The sequence below is a fragment of the Martes martes genome (genome assembly GCF_963455335.1).
Source record: "Martes martes genome assembly, chromosome: 10".
NCBI classification, from domain to species: Eukaryota; Metazoa; Chordata; class Mammalia; order Carnivora; family Mustelidae; genus Martes; species Martes martes.
Genome location: NC_137898.1, coordinates 89,232,670 through 89,257,897, shown reverse-complemented (window position 1 = coordinate 89,257,897; position 25,228 = coordinate 89,232,670). Strand labels below are relative to the sequence as shown.

At 43.9% G+C, this 25,228-nt stretch overlaps 1 protein-coding gene across 1 annotated transcript in view; it reads right to left on the bottom strand.

Annotated features, from left to right (window-relative positions):
* The window catches only part of LOC308351441 (opioid-binding protein/cell adhesion molecule), a gene marked incomplete at its 3' end in the record, with an annotated part of 225,156 nt that overhangs the window by 17,590 nt on the left and 182,338 nt on the right, over nt 1–25,228 (bottom strand). The gene's annotated exons all lie outside the window — the stretch shown is intronic.

Here is a 25,228-nt window from a genome sequence, read left to right as displayed (position 1 = left end):
TTATGATGAGGATTAGCTAATAGAAGACATATGAGGGGCACCTGGGTGGCTCAGTGGGTTAAGCCTCTGCCTTCGGCTCAGGTCATGATCCCAGGGTCCTGGGATCGAGCCCCACATCGGGCTCTCTGCTCAGCAGGGAACCTGCTTCTCCCTTCCTATCTGCCTGCCTCTCTGCCTACTTGTGATTTCTCTCTCTGTCAAATAATAAAAAATAATAATAATCTTAAAAAAAAAAAGAAGACATATGAAATACCTAGCACATTACTAAACTTCATTGTTTTAAAGAGAATTGTCATGATCAAAAATACAATTTAAAAAAGTGGGAATAACTTGAGTATGTTAGCATGAGCATCTTAATTTTTCATTATGTAGAAATCCCTTCATGGGGCACCTGGGTGGCTCAGTCCATTAAAAATCTGGCTCTTGATTTTGGCTCAGGTCATGATATCAGGGTCATGAGACTGAGCCCCTAGTTGGACTCCATGCTTGGTGTGGGGTCTGCTTGAGATTCTCTCTCCCTCTTCCTCTGCCCCCACCTCACTGTCTCAAAAAAAAAAAAAATTCCTTTGGCTATAGAACACAAACAACTAACTACTGGTAGAACAAATAAGTGACCATTTAATAGTTTAATACAGATAGATGCAAAGCAGTTGATTCGGTTTCAAAGTGTCCTAGAGAAGATGAACTGGAGAAAAAAACAAATATGGAAGCATTTTGTAACTGCTCTGCATTAGGTGCTCAATAAATGATTGACAATGTAAGATAAATGCCGTAGCCCCATATGATGGACCCGTGGTCACTAGAACAGGCTTGTGGATTTAATACCCAACTTTGAGGGACATTCTGGAGGTTTTATTTCTTGGCACCTGTGAAGCTTGGAATTCATGATCAAAATATTGTAGGGTTGCAAAATATGTGTTGTTTACAACCCTCATGATGTGTCTTACAACAATCTGGCTCCTCTGTCTTATCCCTTACCATTCTCCCTGTGGTTCAGTGCAAAGAGAACAAACCCTCCGTCTTGAACCCCAGATGTTTTCAGTTTTGTCAAAACACCAGACTCCTGTGAAAACCCAGCCAACACAAAGGCCAGGGATGAAGTAGAGCCATTTGAATTTCTTGTAGGCCTGCTGCCTGATTCTTTTTTGTGTTCCAGGCATTAGAGTAAAAATAGTTTTCAGGAGGATAAAAACACATTATAACTTCACTCACACCCCCCTATAAACATATTCCTATCCAATGGGCGTTCCATCAACTAAGTCTAAGTCCACCATGGATGTGGAATAGCAGGAAAGTGAGGTGTAGGCTCATGGGGAAGGGGTAGGGAGGCAGATGCTTTAACATCCCCACTTTGTTCTAAGTCTAACCTCTTGGGGAGTTTCCACCCACCCTGCACATTTCCTCAGACCACTTGCTTTTCAGCTCCTGTTGTCTGCCCAGCCTCCACCCCCCACCCCAAGTCCTAACTACCCAGGCTCTGTCATCAGTTACCAAGTACATCCCAAGCCGGTGTGGGTCCCCTGGCAAAATATTTTTCACACAGCTCCTCTCTATATAAACAATCAAATTCATCCAACATCAGCACCATCCTGGTAGCCCAATCTCATGCAATTACATGAAAGAAATCTTGCACTGTCAGGAGGAGCAATCCTTTGCCAACCTCCTAGAACCTGGACCTGTGGACTGCGTTCCCAAACAAGCCCACAGGTGTGAGTTTGGGGATCTTAGGGAATCTGGTTGAACCCACGTAAAGAATGGCCAAGAGTAGAAGTTGGAAACGCACCCTGAAGAGGAGAAATGGGGCCCAGGACAGGACACACACTCCCAGTTTAGAATCTGAGTGTCTCTCCTTAATGGTGTTGCTGGCGTAGGCTGCTCCTAGGCACCAGAGGAGGACTTAGAAAATGTCAAGGAAGACACTCTAGAGCATGGCGCCCACTGGGGTTGGGGTAGGGCCCTATTCACTGGGATCTCAAGGCAGTGGTGCTGGTCATAAGCCTGCCACCACAGCAGACACTTAATCATTCAGTCTAGTTCATATCTTAATTCCTCAAGATTCGTTAGAGGGGTAGAAACATCTTCTCATCATTTTTTCCTTATTTCTCTCAGATTTAACAGAATCTCATAGTTGAAGAAGGTTTTGGGATCACTGATTTCAGGAAGTCTATGAGGATAAAAATTGCCTCAGTTGTTGAAATGATGTTGGTTGGCCAATCTAAGTATACAGCAATGAAATGAAACACACCAAAACAACTTCCCAAATTTACTTTGCCTTTTCTGTAATGAACAAGTACGGCAGGATCAAAAGGGTGCCTTCTTACTACTAAGATGCCATGATTTGTTCAAAATGTGCTACAGTCCATTTGCCACAAGTAATTAAACCCCACTGCATCTGACCAAACAAAAGAGCCACCTGCACCAGGCCTGGCGGGAGCCTCAGGCAGGGTCACTGAGCCAGTTTCCGTGCAGAGAATAAGATAGAACCATACCCTGCTACATAGTAACACTGGACACACGTCTTAAAGATCCTGATAAGGCAGGTTTATAGATGCTATTCTCTTTAGAAGTGCTGGCTTGTGCAAAGGGACAGGATCACCTTAAAGAAGATGGGAGCCAATGTGCTGGGACCCTAAGGTAGGAGTAGGGCAGATCCTGGGTCCTTCATGGAGGAATTACTGGATGATACAGCCACCCTCTGGAAAGTGGGAATGTATTTTTCCTATCTGTAATGTTGTTTTTATGGGACACTTATATGACAGCAAAAAAGGGAGGAAGGAAGAGAGCGTTCCGTGTAAAATGGGGATCGTTACAATAATATTATCTCATTAAGTGAGAAAATGAATTTTGGCAAGTTTGTACTATAAAGTAAATGCTTTCCAGATTTTAATTTGCATATGCACCCCTCTGGAATCTAAAAAATACATAGATTCTGACTCAGTAGGTCTAGAGTGGGGCCTGGGATTCTGCATTTCTAACCAGTATCCAAGGATCTCCATGTTGCTGCTCTGGGACCCACGCACTGAGCAGCGAAGCTACACGGCACCAAAACATGCTCTTCTCAGCTCACTCTTGTCACCGATGTGTAATGATCTGGGTCTGTGAAGTGGCCACTTGGTCAACAAAGCTTACTGTGCCCCTCTCATGCTGAGATCCTTGTGGTGCCTGCATCTCAAGAGACACCCTCCTCAGGGTACAGCACTCAGTCAAGTGCACTGAGGTCAAGGATCTGGACCCCTGAAGATAACTGAGTGTTTACAGTCTTACTAGGAAGTGTGCATGCTCTCAGTTTTCCTTGCTAAGAAATGGGAAGAGGACGTTGAAGACACTCCCCATCTTAGGCCCACTGAAGGTGATGGAGATGGCATTTTTGTTACTGCTTTGAATAGCAGGTGAACAAACTGAAGTTGCTAAATGCCTACAGTCCTAAGAAGCTGCAGGGTCGAACGCTTTCCCCGGCTTCTCCTGTTCCAGTTGCAGTGTCCAAGTCTGACTCCATCCTGCAGTAAAAGGGGCAGAAGGCAACGAATGTTTTAACCCTCTTGTGTTTGCCGGGAAGACAAACGGCTGATGTGGAGGGAGAGGAAAGAAGACAGGCAGGAAGAAACTTGAGGGAAGAACAGGAGAGGAAGGAGAAGGAGGGGGAAGAAGAGGGTACTGGTACGAAGAAGGAAAGAAAGAAGGGGGGGGGTTGCCAACAAGATGGCTTGGGCGCCACTGGAAAGGTTCTGAAGACACATTCAAAAGGGATTAAAGGAAAAACACAGGCTAAAAGGACTACAATATTTTCTCTGACGAAATGTATGAAAACAGGAGTCCCAAATCGGCTTCACGGTTTTGCTTTGTGGTGAGATGTCCCTTAATAAACCAATAACCCAAAGGCTGCCCTATGCATTCAGACATCCTCATATAATGTGATTGGAAGCAAAAGGAAGTGAATTCTGAATCATTGGCAGAAATATATTTTTAGAAAGGGGTTATTTCTTCCCACAGACAAGTACTTGTGAGAAGGTAAGTTCAATTCACTGCATCAGTGAGATTAAGATCTGCAAGAATACAAATGGGGCCATTTATCAGAGGATGAAGGAGGTCCCTAGGCCAGGACCCCTCAGATGCAGGATGCGTGAGTGAGCCCCATGGTTCCGCGTGCACAGGGGGGCTTCTGCGGGGAGGCAGATTCTGACCCAGCCACAGACTGTAAAGAGCAAGCCATGGCCACAAGCAGGGCCTGCCATCTTAGAAACTATGGAGCAGACTGAGAAACTGCTTCAGGGAAGGACCCCTGATGCGACCTGCTTTCTCCGACATCACCTGCAGTCATTTTACTCACATGTACCATGAGAGAAGCGCTGGGTTAGACACTGGGTGTTGGGTGGAGACAATGTAGAAGACAAGGCCCTTGACCTTGGGTAGTCTACAATCTCATGAGCCTAGAACTCAGCAGTTTATATTTTTCTATCCCTAGGCTCATTTTTCAGTTCCTAATTGTTTTTACATCCCTCTAGAAAAAGATGGTGGGCCAGAAAGATTTATTAGAGCTGGAAGCAACTTAAGCATTCAGGAATGAAGAGACCAAATAGGAAATCCGGACGAAAATCTGGATGCTTCCTGACCTTGTTCTTCTTCTTTCTGTCCCCCTTCCCACCCTGTCCTTCCATGCCGACTGTCTCTCAGCCACCACTCTTATGCTTGATTTTTTTTTTCCTCACATAGGCCCTTCGAATTTTACAGTTCTAAGCACCAAAGGGCTCAAAGATTTTAGTTTTCTATTTTTTTTTTTTTGGATTATTGTCCCTGATGGAATATCTTCACCTATTCTGCATAAATATCCCCACGGATGATTTCAGAGGGAGGCCCATTCCTTTGTTAGATTATTTACATCATCAAAAAAAGTCATCCTCATATAGAGCAAAGCCTGCCTGGCTTCTCCCTTTGAAATGATTAAAAGTAGCCTTCTGGGTGTCCCAGCCTCCTTGTCCCTCCTATGCCACAGAAAGCTGCCACTCTATCCAGGAAAACTGCTTTGTGGGGTTAAGTGTCAGCACCTGTCACAGCTTTTGCCGTGAGGCCTGTCAGGAGGTGGCTCACAGCGGCACATGCCTGGGGGCAGGTGCCTTGGAGGAAATGAACATGAGGAGGATGAGAGTAGGGAGGAGGGGTAAGAATTTAAGGAGTCATCCACACAGAGCAAATGGCTTTCTGAAGACATGGCCAGTAGAAAGAGAACTCCAGTGGGCAAGAAAGGAAGAGGAACAGCCAGAGGAATGCCATTGGGAGTGGAAAGTGCATGGGCACCCCATAGTCCATCTGGCTCACACAGTAGGATTTCTGGTAAAGCAAGAACAAACGTTTCTCTGCTCCTCAGCAAGAGGGATTATTATAGATGTTCCATAATAACACCAGACTTGGAAATTGGGAATCCGTTGTCCAGATGATCATATGAACACTTCTAACCCTTTTTGATCCATCTTGGACAATAGCTTCTTGTCTATTCACCAACACTAAGTATTCATTCAAGCTATCAAGGAACTGAGATTTTACCCCCGTAAGAAATGCTTAGTACCATTCTTCAAAAACAGTGTGGGTTGGCTGTCATATTGACCATTTGCTAGAAATCCTGCTCAGAGGTCTGGAGCAAGATAAGGCCAAGGAAAGGAACTGTCTGGAGTAGTCCCCTCCCAGTGGCTTCTGTATCCTTGACATGTGTAGGGCAAGGTAGATGTCAGAAGTGCTTGGGGGGATGTGTTCTGAAAGCTTGTCACTCATCCATCTCTCTCGAGGATTCTGGCCAGTAGAACATAATCATATCAAGTGAGCCACAAACAGATCAAAATAGGAGCTTTACTGCTGTCAGGCTGACCTACAATCTGGACTTGGCATCCAAAGATGACACAGGTTCTTGCTTTTCTCCCTGTGAACTAAAGACATCCAGACTTGCTCAGTAGGAGTACTTGCCTTGGGTATTCACCTACAGGCCAAATGTTGGATCTGGGAATAAAGGCTATATTGGAATAGAGAGTCCAGGGTATGGAGAACACTTTGACCCAAGCAGAGGTAGATCAGGAAGGTGATGGAGAATCAGGAGCACTATCTCACTTCTAGGTGGTCTTATCCTGGCATGACAAGGTCCAATGGATGCCTAACAAATCACCTTATCAATGACATTACTCATCATCCATGAAGGAGACAAAGAGTGACTGAGGTGGAAGAAGGGACTATTACTCCCAGAGATTACAGGAGATGCTGCCTTCTGGAAACCTATAGGCTAGGGAGTGGGTTTCTCCTTCCTCCCCAGAGATCTCATGACATCATTCTCAATCACAAACATCCCGACACAAGAGCCTCCTTCTCCTGAAGGACAGAAACATTGGAAACATGCTTGAGTAGGAATAGGGATAATGTCTCAGAATTTGGGACAATATGGCTCATGTGACTTTGGTATTGTACTGTTTGCACTTGCTTTGCATTTGCTTTATATGGTAGTCATCCCGTTGTCTAAACTGCAAGTAGACCGAGAAGGGATTACAGCTTCAACTTCCTTGAACTCTGTGTGTATCTCATGTAGGATGAACATACAGCATCTCTTCACTCTATGTGCGATGGGCAAGGGTTTGGAAACTGAATTCCCTTTAAATTCTCCCTCTCTGCTTAATCTTCTCTCTCTCTCTCTGCCAGGCCCACCTCTACCCTCTCTATCCTCCCTGACCCCGTGACTCTCCTTAGAATGCTGTTGGGAAAAAGCAATTGTGGGCTCCCCCTCCTTAATTAAACCAGGGCATGTGGACAGCAGTACATTCCATCCTTGCTTGCTCCCAACTCCCAGATACATCCCTTTGCTGCTGGAGTTAATGAAAAGTGTGATAAACCCACTGTTTCATTTTCCCTTAATTAATACAAGCAATTGAATTGTGCTAAAGTCATTTTGGTTTGGAGACTGAGCCTCTGGGTCAATGTCTCACTTGCTGGCGGTGACAAAAGCTCTTTGTCTTGGGCTCAGATAACCTTTCTCAGGCTATGGCCGCCAGGACCTTGCCCAAGGGAGGGGTGGCTTGCCCCTGTCCAGGGCTGCCTTGCTGGCTACCTTCCCTGAGGTTGACAGCAAGTTGGCTAATGACAAGATCAATATGTGACTGTGAAAGTCAGGTGAGCTTCTAGTGGGGGAAAGAGTACATTAATAATGCTCCTGGGAAATGGGGCTCAAAGGAATTGCCTGGCAGTGGTGAATTTCCTAAGCCTTTGTCATTTTCTGATGGGACAGCTGGGATGACACAATAAGAGAAGGGCTCAAATGACTCTCCAGTGGGACTAAACAGAAAGATCAATTCTGGTACAGGGGCTCTCTTTATCAGGAGGCGGAAAGCCAGAGGCAGGGGATTTGTAGGGTTTTGCCTGGTAAGTGGGGTCAGGAGAATGCAAAATTAAGAAGCCTCTGTACAATGAGATCAAGGAGGGAGGGCATAGAGATCCTGTCCCAGGTGACACATGATAGCATTCAAGGAGCACCTTAAAAACAGACTCTTGAGCCCATGCTTACAGACTGATTGGACTAGCCCATCACTGGCATCCTCTAAACACTGCCCAGGGCACTCGAATGCATAAGCAGGAATGACGCTCCCAGTTAATACATGGAGAACTTCCGTCCTTCACTTGCCAAGTGCCAGCCAGTTCCACTTATCGACTCCCAGGCATCCTCTGCTGCGAAGACAAGCAGGACCTACCAGTCGATAAAGCTCTGCACATCTCAGAGTGTGCTCAGGCCTTCTGCTGACCATCCACTGGCCTCTATGAGAGACACACAGTTGGGAAGTCAGCAGGTTGGTCAGGGAGAGGGGGCTTTGCAAGGTAATGGCAGCCAGGCCTTCATCAATCCACAGTGGATGGGGATGCCCAGATCCACAGATGCAGAGAATCAGAGCAAGAGTCAGTCTTTCCGAAGTGAAGACATGTAGTTAGTTTGGCCTTTGTGTTCTCTTTTCTGAGATGGATTCATTAGCTATAAGAAAAATCAGGACATGAAAGTTTTATAATCTAGACGACCCTGTTGACTCAGAGGGAGTAGTCCTGAGTGATACGGAAAGAGCCAGGGTATTGGCAAGGGATGTGGCACATTCCCTTTCAGTGGGAGTTCCGAGTGCATGCTGGATAAAGAAGAGAAGAGATGAACACACACACACACACACACACACAGAGAGAGAGAGAGAGAGAGAGAGCGCGCATGAGGACACAGAATTCAGAAAACCAGAATTTCTCATATAGGCAGACAAATGGCTGAAGGCAGAAACAAATTCATTTGGAGTACAGAGTAGCTGACATGGTTAAAAAAAGTAGCTAACATTTACATTCTACAAAGTATCCAAATATGAGCAGAAATAAACATCTTTGACCAAAAAGACACAGAGGTTGAAGAAAACAACATCATGACTTACAGAAAGCATAGCTGAAACAGCTGAGTTATTGACGAAATGTTAAGGATATTTGAAAAGTTTTTCTTTATTACAGACTTTTTCTTCCACTACTACTATTTGCACTCTGAACCAACAAGGTTATTTCATAACTAACAACTAAAAAGTGAAGGAATTCTGTACTTTAGTTGAAATAAAATACTGCTTTAAAAAATAATCGAGGGGGGCGCCTGGGTGGCCCAGTGGGTTAAAGCCTCTGCCTTCAGCTCAGGTCATGATCCCAGGGTCCTGGGATCAAGCCCCGCATCTGGCTTTCTGCTCAGCAGGGAGCCTGCTTCCTCCTCTCTCTCTGCCTGCTTCTTTGCCTGCTTGTGATCTCTGTCTGTCAAACAAATAAATAAAATCTTTAAAAAAAAAAAAAATAATCGAGGGGCGCTTGGGTGGCTCAGTGGGTTAAATCCTCTGCCTTCAGCTCAGGTCATGATCCCGGGGTCCTGGGATCGAGCCCCACATCAGGCTCCCTGCTCAGCGGGGAGACTACTTCCCCCTCTCTCTCTGCCTGTCTCTCTGCCTACTTGTGATTTCTGACTGTCAAATAAATAAATAAAATCTTTTTTAAAAAATAATCGATACTTTTTAAAAAAACGAAATTAAGCCACTGAATGAGATACTACTTCCTCCATGCATGTATTTCTTGTATATGTCTTAAGAAAGTTTGATTTGACCTTGCTTGCATTAGCCTAAGCAGGAATGACCAGTTACCTATGCCCAGTTTCTCAAAGAAAATAATATTGTGGAGGCACAGACATGTCCCATGCCACCACATGGTCATTAAGTATCCAACACCAGAGGGGGCTTGAAAACTTGGTTTCCTGAGCTTACAGCAAGTCTTTTTGTCAGAATCTGTTGGGGACCAAGTGGTGTCCCAATTCTTCAAATTATTTCTAATAACAGAGCAACATCAGACCAAAGGCTGTACCCCTTATGTGCTTTGGGAGGAATTAAAACTTTCCTTCCCTAGGTTTCCTTCCCTAGCTTGTCTTCCCTAGGGATTAATGTCTTTCTACAGCAACACTAAGGAAGCCTATATTACTTTTCAAGTAGGGTGACCTACTATTAAGTCCGTCCAGTACACTCTCAGTGGACACCTGTTTTCCAACACTCATTAATTAATGGTCACTTCCACTCTCAACAGTGTGCTTCTCTGGATGACAATCTCTGTGGCCACTGTACTTCCAGCTTATGGAAACGCTGGCCATCAGGATCTGCTCAGGCTGCTTCTTGAACCTTATCTGCCTATGGGTCTTTCCCAATACTCACACTTTTAAATTCAATGAGAGACAGTGGTCTGGTCCCCAAGGAGATTGTGAATTTTCAATGTAGAACTCTGCTGGATGAGGGTCCGGAATGACTGTGTGCTCTCTTCCTCAGAGTTTAAGAATCATGAGCTAACTACTTTTCTGTGGGGTTACAGGCTAGAGCAGCTGCTTGGAACGTAAGCCCAACTAGAGTGAGGGCATGAGCACTGCAGCCGGCAGGATGGAAACCAGCTGGAGTTCAACAGATGCTGGCTCAAAGTCCTGGCAGGTCAGATACCAGACCAGATCTGGCCTTCTGAAATGGTTAGGATGGCCCACAGCACTCACAGAACCAGCCACAGGGCCTCTTCAGGCTACTGGGGAGATGCTCTTTTGAGGAAGAATAGCCCTGTGTCTGCAGATGAAGCCTTGATGCTGCCTGACTTTTCCTGTGTTCTCTCTTCCTTCCTCTTCTCTTAATCTCTACCTTTTAGCCTCTCCCCAGATGAGCTGCCAATAGCACTACCGCATGGCAATGATGCTAATTATCAACGTTCATTAATATTTTTAAAATCCTTGTATTTGCTTCCAGGCAAAATACCCACCAAGCCAAGCAGCATACTTGGCATGCAGGCCACAACTGAGACATTCTGCACACTTCACGGAGCTGGAGGGCCTGAGCTCTGAAGCATCACAGGGAGATAACAAGGCTCACGCACTCAGCTATAGCAGCCGTTGAAAGGAAGAATTAGGAGCTGTGCACTCAATGGACAATGTCTCTGCCCTTGGGGCCAAGAGCCCTTTATGTGATGTTGGGTCCCTTTGGAAACTTTCCTGTCAAGAGCCCTCTGTATCTGCACCTTGTGCTATTCTGGGCAAGTCTGCCTGCTTCTTATCATCCGACTTGGACTCTTATTAAGCTGATCTCTCACGAAAGACAATTATCTTCCTAGACTCCCTTCTTAGCCTCGTCCCCATAGAAGTCACAATACCCATGGTCTTTATGACTGCCAAGAGCAGGAGTGAGTGGAGAAAAAGTACTGAACTGGAGACCAGAAGACCTGGATCTAACCCTAGATTTGCCGCTAATGTGCTATGTGACTTTGCGTAAATGTTTTTGGCACCCCAAGTCTTCGTTATTTCTTTTCCTACTAAATAAAAACATGTACTGGATGATTTCTAAAGTCATTTCTAGTCTTTTATAACTTAGCAATACAGTCCATGACCAGGAATCCTACCTAATTCCTTACATTCTGGAAATATGACAACTGTGGTGCTGATGGGCAGAGTTCCAACCCAGAAGCTCAGGGTCACTGACCTATATGGAAACATAAAAAGTTTCCTGCAGTCAAGCCTGCATACTACAGAATTGACCTAGGCCACCCTACCTTTTTCTGGGGTCTTGACAATGCAGGAACAAGAATAAAGACACCACAGCAATTTCAAGGTGGCTCTCATCTGTCATTGTGCTGTCGCTGCTTGGTGACGGGGAGGAAAGAGGTTTTGACAATTATGAAGGACTGTGTGTGTCTGAGGGTAATGTCTTGTATTAATGGGGGAAATTAATTCTTTCCGTTCCCTTCTAAGAATCCTATTCATGCAGATTTTGACAAGTAGCTGTTCTTGTTTCCCTTGTCTCGGGTAGGTTGGAGTAATGTCTTATAGGTATAACTAATCATCCACTTATCTGATTTGAGACCCAGCTTCATGGGTCTCAGGGTACACTCCAAATGCAGGAAAATGATGCTTCTCTCTGCTTTCTGTCCTCCCCTGCCTTTGCTAAAAATATCCCTTCTTAGTTATGTGGCTCACCTCACTAATCCTTCCCAACCAGAAGACAGACACTGAAAGACAAAGGAAAGGGGACCTTGGCAGTAGTAAAGGCTCAACACTCAGAACCACAACCCAAATTTCTCCTGCACCCCCACCATCAGAAATGACCTATGGCTATACCAGAACAGAACCAGCAAGATCTGAGAGGCCCTGTGACAGTTAGTGTTATGTGTCAACTTGACTGAGCAAATGGATGCCCAGGTAGCTGGTAAATATGATTCTGGGGTGTGTCTGTGAAGTGTCTCTAGGAGAGATGAGCATTTGATTCGGTAGACTGAGTAGAACAGATTGCGCACACTACTGTGGGTAGGCATTATTCAGTCCACTGAGGACCAGAAGGGAACAAAAAAATGGAGGAAGGGTAAATTCTCTCTGCTTTTCTTGAGCTCGGATGTCTGTCTTTTCCTGCCCTTGGGCACCAGATGGCCAGGTTCTCCTGGCCCTTATACCAATATCCCCACCTTCCCCATTTATAAAGCCTTTGGCCTCAGGGCTGGGAGTTACCCCATCTGCTCACCTGGTTCTGGGACCTTTAGACTCTGACTGAATTAGGCCACCAGCTTTCCTGATTGTGCAGCTTGAAGATGGCAGATCAGGGGACTTCCCGCCTCCACAACCACTCAAGCCGATTCTTACGATGAATCTCGTCTTCTATCTCTCACTATATCCTCTTGGTTCTGCTTCTCTGGAGAACCCTCATGAACATAAGCCTAATGGACACCTAGGAGTCTTCACTCTGCCACTAATTCGCCAGGAATTCTGGACAATCCACTTTACTTCATGCAGCTTCGGTTTCCTTATCTGCAAAATGAGGGCACTGAGCCACTTTGTTTCTTAGCTCCTTAACCACTGCTCTTCTCTCCACTTAATTCATGGCAGTCCTTCTGGAACAGTACATAGGGATGCTGTGATCTTACCGTGAGTCTCTGGACAGCAACCAGCGTTTGATCAAGGCCCAATGTCCTTGGGTAGGGAAGTTTAGAGGTGTGAATCCTGTTTCCACCCTTGAAACCTGAGGCTGGCTCTGGTTCTGGAAAATGTCACAGCTAAGCACATTGCAAAGGATGTGAAAGCTCGAGGCTTGTCAGCCTCTGAAAGTCCCCTTGCTAGATCTCTGCTGTGTCCCCTTCCTGCCTGCCTTTGCTGGGTTTCCTTATGCTTAGTGGTCATATATGCCCCAGCAGGCCTCTGTCAAAATGAACATATCTGATCTGGAAAGGGAGAAAATTGCTGAAAATTCCTGGGTTTGTTTCCCATTGGCTCAGATGAGTTTGTCACTTTTGTTTTTGTTACTTTAGGAAGCATGGAGCCTCTGCCTCCTTGGCAGACAATGTCAGTCTGGGGGAGAAGAGCAAGGAGGATTGTAAGGGCAACTGAGTTCCAACAAGGCAGGCTTGGATGGAAGGATCCTGGACAAAAATGGTGAGTTTGGAAGGGACTGGGGCCTGGAGCCTGGTAGCTGTGGATTTCTGGGAGCTTTTCAAGGGATCAGGTCCGGATGCACAGTGCCAGACACCTTCAGACCAGCCCTGAACCTGCTCCACTTACATGCATCTCTAGAGGGTTTTGTTTTGTTTTGTTTTTCAATTATAGAACATTGTACCCTGATGCTAAGTCATGAAATTAATGTAAGTAACAGTGTGGTATTTATTTACTGCTGCATATGATTCATATATGAACGCACAGATACACGTATGGTATGTATGCGTAACGGTAGAGAAACATTCAATAAAGAAAGTAAAATACAGAGCCATTGCAATTCTGACACTGATTCTGATGTGTGGGCTTCATCCCCCACACTGAGCAATTAACACCAGCTGGGAGTCCTTCAGTTCTGACACTATCTACCTGCAGGTAACATCAGATCCCACCAGGGAAGAGCTCAGTCCCACAAGATGGCCCTGATCCCCCACTTCAGATGCCAACTGCAAATCCAGGTTGCTCTTTGAGCTCCTGGCACACTGGCTGTTGATTGGAGGTTTCTGTGACCCCTGCTTGGGTTTGACTGATCAGCTAGAGTGGCTCACAAAACTCAGAGAGATATTTTACTTACCAGATGATTGGTTTATTATAAAAGGATATAACTCACAAATAACCAGATGGAAGAGATGCATAGGGTAGGGAATGGGGAAAGGGGCACGAAGATCCATGCCCTTGGAGCGAGCTCTCCCTTCTCCCTGATTCTCGGTGTTCACCAACCCAGAAGCTCTCTGAACTCTGTCCTTTTGGGTTTTCTAGAGGCTTGATTACATGAATGAGCAAATTGCTGGCCATTGGTGATTGAACTCAATCTCCAGTCCCTGTCTCCTTCCCGAGGTGGTGGTGGTGGGGTGGGGGGAGACATTCCAACCCTCTAATCACATGATAGGCTACCCTAGCAACCAACCTCCATCCTTAGGTGCTTTCCAAAAGTTTCATCATTAACATAACAGAATGTACATTTCCTGTCATCACAGGAAGTTCCGAGGGTTTTTGAAACTCTGTGTCAGGAACTGGACAAAGACCAAATATGTATTTCTATTATAAATCACAAAATCACATCTATTCATTTTGAGCTTTCCTCAACATTTAGGAAATAGCACTCTTCTAGTTCATGAGCAATCTCTAGTTATCTGTGTACATTTGAGTCTGTCACTTACTTACCCACCCAGGCCTCCTGCTTCTAAATTATTTCTAAAAGTTTTAGGTCTAACATTTGATCATCAATAGCTGGTTGAAAAAAAGTCCTCCTTCCAACTCTTGATTCAAAATGTGCATGTGTGTGTGTGTGTGAGTGTGTGTAAAGAAAAATAGAGCAAAATAATGAATAAATCTCACCTATAATCTCAGGAGAAGAGACAAAGATATAAGAAAGCCCAATGAGCTTTGAGCCTAGCAAATCAGAAGGCAATTCATCTTGAGAAGAAAACAAGTGGTATTTACATTATTAAATCACAATTACAAAGTCAATCAACTGCAGAAAAGAAGAGACCATTTCCATCAATTATTACTGAACTGAACATAATTTTTCAATCACCAGCAGATTGTAAATGGGGGCTACAGCTCATCCAGGAACTCTTCTATCATAGGAGTTATTAATCAGGTATTAACTTTGTCGAATTAGCAAGGACACCGATGAGATGGTGGGGAAGCAGGATACAGAGAAGACAGGAGGAGGCAGCCAGGTTAATTCCTGAGATGGAGGCACAGAGCACTTGAGAAGGAGACCTGCGGACAGCCCGCAGATACAGCCAGTGATCCTGCTGTGTTGAAGAAAACACTTGGCTCCTGTGTTTTCATTCCAGAGAGTCAACACATGAGCAGGTAAAAGTAAGTAAGTTATGCACAAATTATTGGCTGTTTAGTTCTTGTGCAGGAGAGCTGTAAGGACTTCAGTATGCATGGGGCCTGACCACAAGGAAGCTCTGGGTTTGGATTGCATGGCTGACTGCTGACTTCCGTGGGCTCCCCACCTATATCCCCACTATCTGGGTGCTTCGGTATTGGTGCAAGGTATAAACTGCCTGTCTCATTAGAAGTTCATGCACCTTTGTGGAGGATGAAAAAGCACATACAAAAGACTTTCCTGTGTACTCCTTGAATACACTGGGATTATAGTATGAGTCTCAGTAATCAGTTCTATCACTCTAGTGGCTTACTAGGTTCTCTGGTCCTTTTTAAAACTCTGGCCTCACTGGATTTCTACACCATCATGAATAATCTTTAATTCCCCCAAGCCCCCAAACTGGGAGTTCAATCCCCCGCTTTGTAACATGGCAGGCTGGCCTGCTGAGAAACTAATGTGTGTTTTATTCTCAAAGTTGTAGAAGCCTACAAAAAAATGAAAAGGGTTCTCTCTTCCCCACCCCCAAAAGGTGCCAGGCTTTGTGAGTTCTCCATTCCAAGCTTCTGAAGTCAGGATCGTTAATGACTTTTGTGTCACAGGGTCTAAAGCAGTTGCTAAGCACCCAGAAGATGATTACCATCCAGGCTTTTGTTTTAAATAAACAGGAAAACAAAAAGTCTTGGCTCAGGAAGGTGGGAGTGGGCCAGCCAGCTTGGGGGGAGGGGATGGCTAGCCACGTGGTAGGGTTTGTAGAGGTGTCTCCACCAGAGCAAATCACCTGTTCATTCCCCAGGCAAATGATGGTTCCAGAGCTGAAGTCTCCTTATCCCCGCTCTTTGTCTCCCTCCCTCTCTCCCTTCTTCCTTTATTCAAGGAATGAATTGTCCCTGAAGAACTCCTGCCACTGAGGACTGAAAAGTAGACATTGTTTCCTCAGCATTCTGGATAATCTAGGGAGGAAAGACAGTCTCCCCAAACATCACTTGGGCTGATGGGGGCTCAAGAGATTAACTATAAATGTACCAATGATTCTTATAACTGACTTTTGTGGAAAAGAAATCACACGTGCTATTCCCCTTACATTTCCCCCCAGTAACTCCGACTTATCCTTGGGTCTCAACGTAGATTTGATTCTTTCAAAGATGCCTGCTGCACTAAGTATTTCCTTTTCAACCTTCTAGAAACACTGGTCAGCCTTCTTTGCCCTGCTTTCTTCTCTGAGTGCCTGATTTATATGGGCTACACCAACTGGTTCCTTTGCCTTTGGTTTCTAGTTGGGGTGACCACTAAGAAACCCAACAGGTGATTAGAAGAAGGAAAGTGAGCTCAAATGTGAATTTTCCGGGAGGGTCATCTCCCACGACAGAGTCACTTCATCAAAGATCACGGCTTCTCTCTAGGCAGCCCTTTCCACATAATTCTCCCCTTTAATCCAGGAATTGCCCAGCTTCCCCTATGGCCTGGTGCAAGAACAATCCTGTGTTACAAGCTTTGGGTATGGGTGCCTTTTATATGCCCTTTCTATACCTTGTAAATAATTCTCTTATTAAATCTCCCTATAATTCTTCACAATCCAATGTGCCATCAGTCTCCTCCTGGGGCCTTGACTGTTTGACCCTTAAAGTCTTGGATGTCCCTTCTCTGGGGTCCCATAGAACCTATACTTCTCATTACATTTATCCCTGTAGTGCAGTAATGCTGAAGTTGGTGACTCTACACCACGGGGAACATTTTGCAACATCTGGAGAACCTTTTGGTTGGTGAACTGAGGGACAAGAAAGGGGTGTTACTGATATCTAGAGAGTAGAAGTCAGGTGGAGACTAAAGACCCCACAAAGAACAGGAGAGTCTCTGACAACAGAGAATGTTCTGTTCCTAAGTAGCAACAGTGCTGAGTTTGGGAACCCTGCAATGGAGTGTAAATGCTGGGTTAGTCATCCAAACCTCCCTCTAGAAGGAAGCTCAGTGAACGCAAGGACCATCCGTGCCATGCACAGTGACTTCCCTGGGACCTTGTGCCATTCCTGACCCCTGGTAGGACTTCACAAACAGTGGCTGACAAATATTAGAAATCAATGAATGAATGCACTAAAGAAACACCGTTTTTGTTTTCCATCATCTAACTGGCCAATGTTAAAGATAAGGTAGATGGACTCATACCTACATATAAACCTAGCAAGAAATAACACAACAGATGCATGCTGTCTGAACCCCTCATTGGGATTTAGAGGAAATATCTGGTAATCTTCAGTTGTGGGAGGGTGGTGCCATCAGATGAATGGCACCTGAAGCAGACTCTGACATGTTTTATTTCAGGAGACAGAGCTGGACTAAGATGTAAGTCAGGAAAGCAGCATGAGCAAGGGGAGGAGGTAGGACAATGCTGGAAAGCAAACTGTAACTTACTTTATCACTCTGACTGCTTTTCAGAGGACAATTACTGATGGCTCTTGGTTAGAGGATTCTGGCTCCAGGGGGAAAATGCTGTCCTGTTAAACGACCTCAGGGAAATTGTAGTCAGGAGCCAATAGCTGTTTTCATGTTTTGCTTTCTCACCAGACTTTCCCACTTTCATACGATTAACAAGAAAAGATGCCCGCTGTGTACAAAGCACGTGATGGGCAACATAGGTGGGATTTTGGGAGGAGGAGGAGGAGGATGAAGTGGATGAGATTTGAAACATCAGGCCTAAGGGGCACCTGGGTGGCACAGTCACTTGAACAACCGACTCTCAGGTTCAGCTGAGGTTGTGGTGTCAGGGTCATGGGATCAAGCCCTGCCTTGGTTTCTAGGCTCAGTATGGAAACTGCTTGAGAACCTCTCTCTCTCTTCCCCTTCCTCTAATGCTGTCTCACTCTCTCTTAAATAAGTAAATCTTTTTAAAAAAGTAAAATAAAACTCCAGGCCTGTCAAATACAAATCACTCAATCAACATCTTTTGAGTTGAACCCTCCTACACACATTGTTTCATTCTGGTTTCGTTTGTGTGGTCTCTAATTTTAGACTCCAAATGATGATAGGCTCACTCTTCACTTCTGGTTCTAGCTTTACAGACCCAGCTTCTTTCAGGCCATAACCTGCTCTTGGAAAACAAGGTCTGGTAAATCAGCCTTTGTGTCTAAGAACTCGGAGAGGTCAGCAATAAGAGGAGTCATCGTAAAAGTTTGGCTGTGGAAGTCTGATTTGGAAGGGTAAGGACCAATGCTCAGTGAGCCAGAAGCCACCTTTCCGAGGTCAGGCTTCAGTGGGCTAATACCTAAGCAGGAGCCACCAAGCACCTCATCATTCTTCCAGGCGGCCCCTCCACAGTGGGGAAGCTCCGCTGCCTTTTCCATGAGCTGTGCACAGTGACAGCCCCTCTGAGAGGTTCTGGGGTGAGAACAGAGTGCAGATAGGAAGGAAGGAACCACCACCCTGTGCCCTTGAGGGATGTGATGGCAGCAATTCCCCACTGGGTTGAAATGGGGTTTGTGGTTTTGTATAACCAATTCTAGGAGGCCTGGTGCAGAGAGGAGAGAGGGACTGCTTTCACATCCAATCAAGCTGCTCTATGGGAAACAGGATGAACTAACTTGTGAGAAATCCACACCAGCACATAAATTGCTTCGTGACTACAGGAACGTATAATATCTGTACACAATCAGTTTGCACACCACCTGGCAACGATGTGATTTTCAGTCTAAAATGTCAATTTTTTTTTTTTCCCCAGTAGGGCTTAATAATCACGCACTGACCCCAGACCGAATAAACATGTCAGGGGCAGTGCCAGGATAACATCTGATTCACCCTCTTCCTGGGATACATCTGTAATTTTATGAACAGAGTGTAACACGATTATAGTAGAATGTATCACATAAACTTGGATATATTACAGGTCAAAACTGTCTCCTAGTACATAACAGGGACATTCTGAAATGGCCTGATCTAAATCCTAGGATCCTAATACCAACATTGAAAAGGAGTTTCACTGAGCTTGTCTATCCCATTTCAACTTTATTGTGAACCCCTTAAATTCAGCACAGCACCACAATACTGCTTTATGTGGCAAATGATCACCCACTCATGAGGCAGATGTCTTGGAAATACTGGAAAATGAGCACAGGGTGGCCACTGAACTCAGAGAACTTAGATGTTACAGCCGGGGGTCCTCTGTCTCGGAAACCTCGTTGCCAAAGGAATGCCCTTGTTAGCCAGGTTGGTTACCCTGTTCTGACTTCTCATCTCTGGTATTGCCCTTAGAATAACTGATCCACTTTCACGGATAAGACTCTATCAAGGGTTTGAGAGAGGAATGGTAGCAGAGATGGCATGTAATGGTTACCCTCCCTGTCAGCAGGAAAACATATTCACTGCTGCCTCCCCCAGTGTCAGAGAGATGGGAGCCCAGCACTGTTGATAGGCTATTTCATTCAGCCCCAAAAGGAACCTTTATGCTTCTGGTTGTAGCTCCAACCTTCAGACAGTCAAACATTGGGAGAAGTGAGTAATCGGCAACAAGATCAACATTGGACTGTTTCCTCTAACAACTGTTTCTAACAAGGCAGAAACAAATAGGATCTATGATCCCCTTTGCCAAAGGTTAAATTTTCAATTTTGCCCTCAGTCAAGATTCCCTTGAGATGAAATTCAAGGGAGCCATTGTCTTCATCTGTTGACCTGTGTAATTGTGAATGTCATACCTTTCACCTTCAAAAGGGTTTCAGTGTAGGCAATACATTATATGATAATGCCACATTTAAATCATCCCAAACTCAAAAGTTCTCTTGTGTTTAAATATGTTAAGCCAATCGGATATCAGCTGACACCGTCTTTGTATAACCCCTTCTTTGTCATTCATTCCTTCATCCTATATATGAAAGTTTACCTACTATACTTGCTATGATCCCTGTCTATAGAGCTTACATTTTAGTAAGGAAAGAACAGACATCAGCTCATATAACAGATCATATATGTTAGTGGTTAGTGGCTATGAAACCTGTTTTTAAGTAGCAGAACCCTCTGTGCCAATAAAATCCTACACTGGAAATTCATTGAGTTATAAAAGCTGAGGTACTCATTTGGGGTTGGGGTGGGGAATGTGGAGGAACCAAGGACCTAAGTGCAGGGATCACTGTCAACCATTACCCTCTCTCTGTCTTCTTCCCTTGTTCTCTCTCTCAAACCTTCACAGAGGCACCTGTGGGGGTTCAGAGAACTCCTAGGCTTTTTATGAACTATAGTTAGTGATAAACAGGTTCCCATTGTTATGCAGAACACAGTCCAGTAGGGGAAACAACACAGAAACAGATATAATATTAATTAACAATGAAAGATTTAGGTAGCAAGTCAGAACAAAAGAAAGATATCTAAGGCTGTGTGAATTAAACAGCTAAGAATTCTGATAACCCTTAAAGGAATTTTAAGGCAAGAGAGGTCACACTAGGCTGGAAATTTTAAAAATAGTTTTAGTCAATTATTTTAGGGTTTATGCATTTTAATTGGAAGAAAATTCATCTATCTAGGCTAATAGCCTCGTGATGCGTCTTGTTCATTTCCAAGTACGCAGTTGTCAGTAGTAATAGAAGAGAGCCGAAAGGACTTTAGGTCTTCCCAGTTAGCCCATAAGCACATTATTCATCCATTTATTCAGTAAGTGATAAATGATTCTACCCGTGTTTCATGCAGAGGGTGGTGAGGGTGGAAGCCCAACCGACTTCCATCAAAAAGCAACATAATTCACCTAAGTCATCAAGTGTGGAGGACAGAACAATAGTGAACATGCATAGTGCTTTGAACTTGTCAGGGGAAAGTTATCAAGGAAATTTGTGGTATTATCATTGTATTGTTCAACATAGTCCAGTTAAAATCATTTGAAGATTTAAACAATACCTTTTATAATACTCTTTATAATTCCCTGGTTGTATAAAAATGTATTAATCATGTTGTTAGACTGCTGATGCCTATGCCAGGCAGTAGGAATACAGACAAGAGAGACAATCCTCATTGGAGTCTTAGGGTCATAAAGATGATTGCAATGTGGAGTGTGGTGAGTTCATCAAAGGGGAAGCCAGGAGACATAGGAGCAGATAGGATGAAGAGGATCAGACTGGTGTGGAAAGTCCCAGGAGGACCTGAGAGCTAGTGAATGAAGAGGAATTAGCACAGCCAAGAAGTTCAGAAATGATATCTGCAGCAGAAGTGGGGCAGGGGTTGGGGAGCTGCTCAAGGTATAGACATAGGAGGGAGTCCAACCTGTTAGGAAGCACAGGAGCAGAGGTGGGGCCGTACGGGAAGGTATGTTACCTTCAAACAGGTAACAAGGGACAGTAAGAAGAGGTGTAAGACACATATCCTGCTCATAAAAAGCTTACACTGTAGTGGTTGATTAGGGACACACATACACACAAATAGAATTAATCACAACAAAATTCATCTCCTCAACATGTATGCATTGAACGCCTACTATGTTCCAGGGCCTGAATAATTACTGATCATAATGCAACAAATGATATAAAAATCCCTGCCAACTAGTAAATTAGTAAATAGCAATCAATACATAACAAATATAACATCAAACAGTGATAAGAATTATGCAGAAAGGTCAAAATAACAACAACAATAATAATAATTAATATGTACCAAGTAATTACTGTCTGACAAGCACTTGCCATGAATTTTCCATTTCACTTTCTATGGTGTACCCTCTATGGTGTACCCTCCCAGATTCCTTCTCTGGACTGAAACACTCACTTCTCCAGGTGTAGGGAATGCTGTCTGCTAAGTCCCCTCAGGAAATTAGGGTGGTGGGTGGTCCTGACCAACGTTATGTCCCTTTCCTTGGCAGCATGCATCCAACCACTGACTGCGTCGGAGGGATGGGCCCTGGGCCTTGATCAAAGTCAACTCTAAAGGCCTTCTTGGCACCAGAGACCATATAGGAGGGGCCTGGGCTTCTGCTACAACTGCTTTTCAGTTCAACTTCTCCAGGACACTTACTTGCTTGCTCATGCACTAGCAGAGTTGTTGCTGACGAAATTCCCAATAAAACTCCTATTTCCAGGTCAGAGACTACTTCTTAAGGAAAGCAGCAGAAGACACTTTGGAATCATTCAAGAAACTGAATCGCAGGCCAGCCACTTGGCCTGGGTCCCACAGTTAGGAGAGAGTGCTCTTACTCCCCACAGCATATACCTTCTGAAGCAGGATGGACAATCATTGCTATCATTGCTCAGAGGAGGACGGGGATGCATGCGCAGCAGCCTGTATGGTGTTACTTAGAACTTCTCTCCAAGACTACTTATCTGACAAGACCATTGATTCCAAAAAAATCCCAAACATCTCAAAACACTCATTTTCTCATTCAACAAAAATCGAGCACCTCTTCCGTGCCACGCACAGTTGTATACATGGGGGCATGCAGAGATCAGAGCACACACTTAAGAGCCTGGGTTCCAGTGAGGAGAACTGGTTGCCCAGCCCACACGCCAGCAGTGCATTGGAAATAAACACAACTTTGGGTGGGGAGCTATGGGAATGGGGAATGGGCTGTTCTATCCTGGGTGGTCAGAGACAACCTCTCCAGTAAGGTAACATTTAAAGGAGACTGACACAGAGTAGGAAAATAATACCAGAGGATGTGGAAGTGGTAGGGGAGACAACAGTGTTTGAGTAGAAAAAAATTAATGCCATACAATCTATGCAACAAAGAGCATGCACAATTCCTAAAAGAACACCTCCGGAGCCCTTTCAGACCTGACTTACATTAGTGTCAGGCAAAAGTTGCCTAAATCTGGTTAAATCCCCTTAATGGGGCTACCTGTAGTGTAACATATCCTGACCAGGGGCTAGAAATGCAGATTCTAATCTAGACTTGCAATTTAATTATGCCTCCAATCCTTCTACAACAGGTCAATGATGGTGATTCTTTACCAGACTCCCTTGTATGATTATTGTCAAGCTCCGATGAGACAATAGTAAGGAAAGAGTAAGATTAATCTGTCACCATAATATACCAGTACCTAAACCATTTGGTCTCAGGACTCACTGACGCATAGAAATTTATTAAAGACTTCTTGGGGTGCCTGGGTGGCTCAGTGGGTTAAGCCTCTGTCTCCAGCTAGGGTCATGATCTCAGGGTCCTGGGATGAAGCCCCGCATCGGGCTCTCTGCTCAGCGGGGAGCCTGCTTCCCCCTCTCTCTCTGCCTGCCTCTCTGCCTACCTGTGATCTCTGTCTGTCAAATAAATAAATAAAATCTTTAAAGAAAAAGAAATTTATTAAAGACTTCAAAGAATGTGCTTTACCATTATACCATACTTATTGATATTCACCATATTTGATATTAAAGTGAGACAACTTTAGAATATTTATTTAATGATTTGCTTTAAAATAACAATAACAAGCCCATCACATTCTAACATAACTAACATATTTCTATGGGAAATAAATACTTTCCAAATGAATAAAAAATGTATTAAGAAGAGGGGCGCCTGGGTGGCTCAGTGGGTTAAGCCTCTGCCTTCGGCTCAGGTCATGATCTCAGGGTCCGAGGATCGAGTCCCATATCAGGCTCTCTGCTTGGTAGGGAGCCTGCTTCTCCGCTCCCCCCCACCGCCACCTGCCTCTCTGCCTACTTGTGATCTCTGTCTGTCAAATAAATAAAATCTTTAAAAAAAAATTATTAAGAAGAGTTATTGCATTTGTGCAAGTATCTTCAATGTCTGCCTTAACAGAACACAGATTTTCCTATCTGCTTTTGCATTCAATGTGTCGTGAGAGGTTGTGGTTGAAGTATATGAAAAAATGCAGTGTTACACAGAGATACACTTGGAAGAGATAGCATTTTGGTAGCCTTTTTAGATAATTGCTGATATTCCTTTTTGATAGACACCAAAACTCAACAAGTGGTAGTTTCTTAAGCCTTAATTTCAATATGAAATCTGAAACCATATTGATAAATGAACATTTTGTACTCTGTTACTTTAAAATCCACTGTCTTATCTTTCCCTTTGGATGGGTTTTTAATCTGTGCATCATTTTGGAACATTATCAGTTATTTAGAAAATTTTCATTCACTGATATATGTAGATCTCCAAATGTTGACATATTTCATTATACAAAATAAAAAAAAAAATCACATCTGTTAATGTCACCACCAATTTTATCAGAGAACCTTTAGGCATTGAGAAACTTTCCAGCTCATGATAACAAATCCATGTTTTCCAAAACTGTAGTTTTAGCTTGGAAGTTCAAATTCTATTTTTGAAAAAATTTTTTTTTAATATAACAAATGCTGTCAGTTGTTTTCCTCTAAGTGACAGGCTCACATAATTTATTTCCAGGAAAATATCTGCCATATCACCAAAACCCAGTCTGAATAACCACAAGTATCTGTGACGTGTTCTTCCAACTAAAAATGCTCCCTTCTGGTGAGGGTGAGGGGTACTACTTCAGCTCACAACTCAGATCACCTAGCAAATCATTTCTCCTTGAGAAACAATCAGACTCTGTACTCTATGCGCACGTCTATTACATTTCATAGAATAGTAAAGTCATGTATTCGAGTGTTGAGATGTTGTAACAATTTTTGCTGCTTCAATGGGAACATTCCTAGTTCTGAGTTAAACTGCTTTTCTTTTTTTCTTTTTCTTTTTTTATTTCTTCTTTTCACTCTGAATAAGAATACAGTGAAGACTGGTAAAATTTGATGATGTTTAATTGATGAGTGCTAAGATTCTAGCATGTATACCCATCGCTGCCTTTGTCCGATTAGCACCACGCTCTAACCAACTGAGCTAACCGGCCGCCCTGCCTTTGTCCGATTAGAGTAAGTATCAACACATTGGAAAAGGTAAATTATGCCTTAGTGATACTATGAAAACAGTTTTGACCTCACAGAACCCCTGAAAGGGTCTTGGGGATCAATGAATCACAGCGTAAATAAATCACACTTCGAGAACTGTTGCCAAAATAGAAACTTTGATGCACCGAGGTGGGCAGGGCAGGGACTGTGGGAGGAAGATGTATATTGACTCAAGATAAATGAAATTTCAGCAGCAAAAATTGATGACTGGCATTCTGACAGCAAGGAAGAATAAGGAAAAACTATAAAAAGTAGACACATGCACTCAAAAGCATTGCAACTGCAGGTTCTCTTAAATAGGAGCAAATAACCAGGCACTTCAATGCCTTTGAGATCATCCTCAAAATTCAGCATTGTTCAATAAGCACTGTTCACAATGATGACCTTGGGTCATTAAAACAATGTTAAAAAAACATTAAATATCCTATGTTTAAGAAGCCAAGGAAAGGAAAGCTATCTCTTAGAATTCCTCATAAAGATTCCCACAGCAATGACTGAAATTTTAAGAATTGCTTTGAGGTTTTATTAAGATA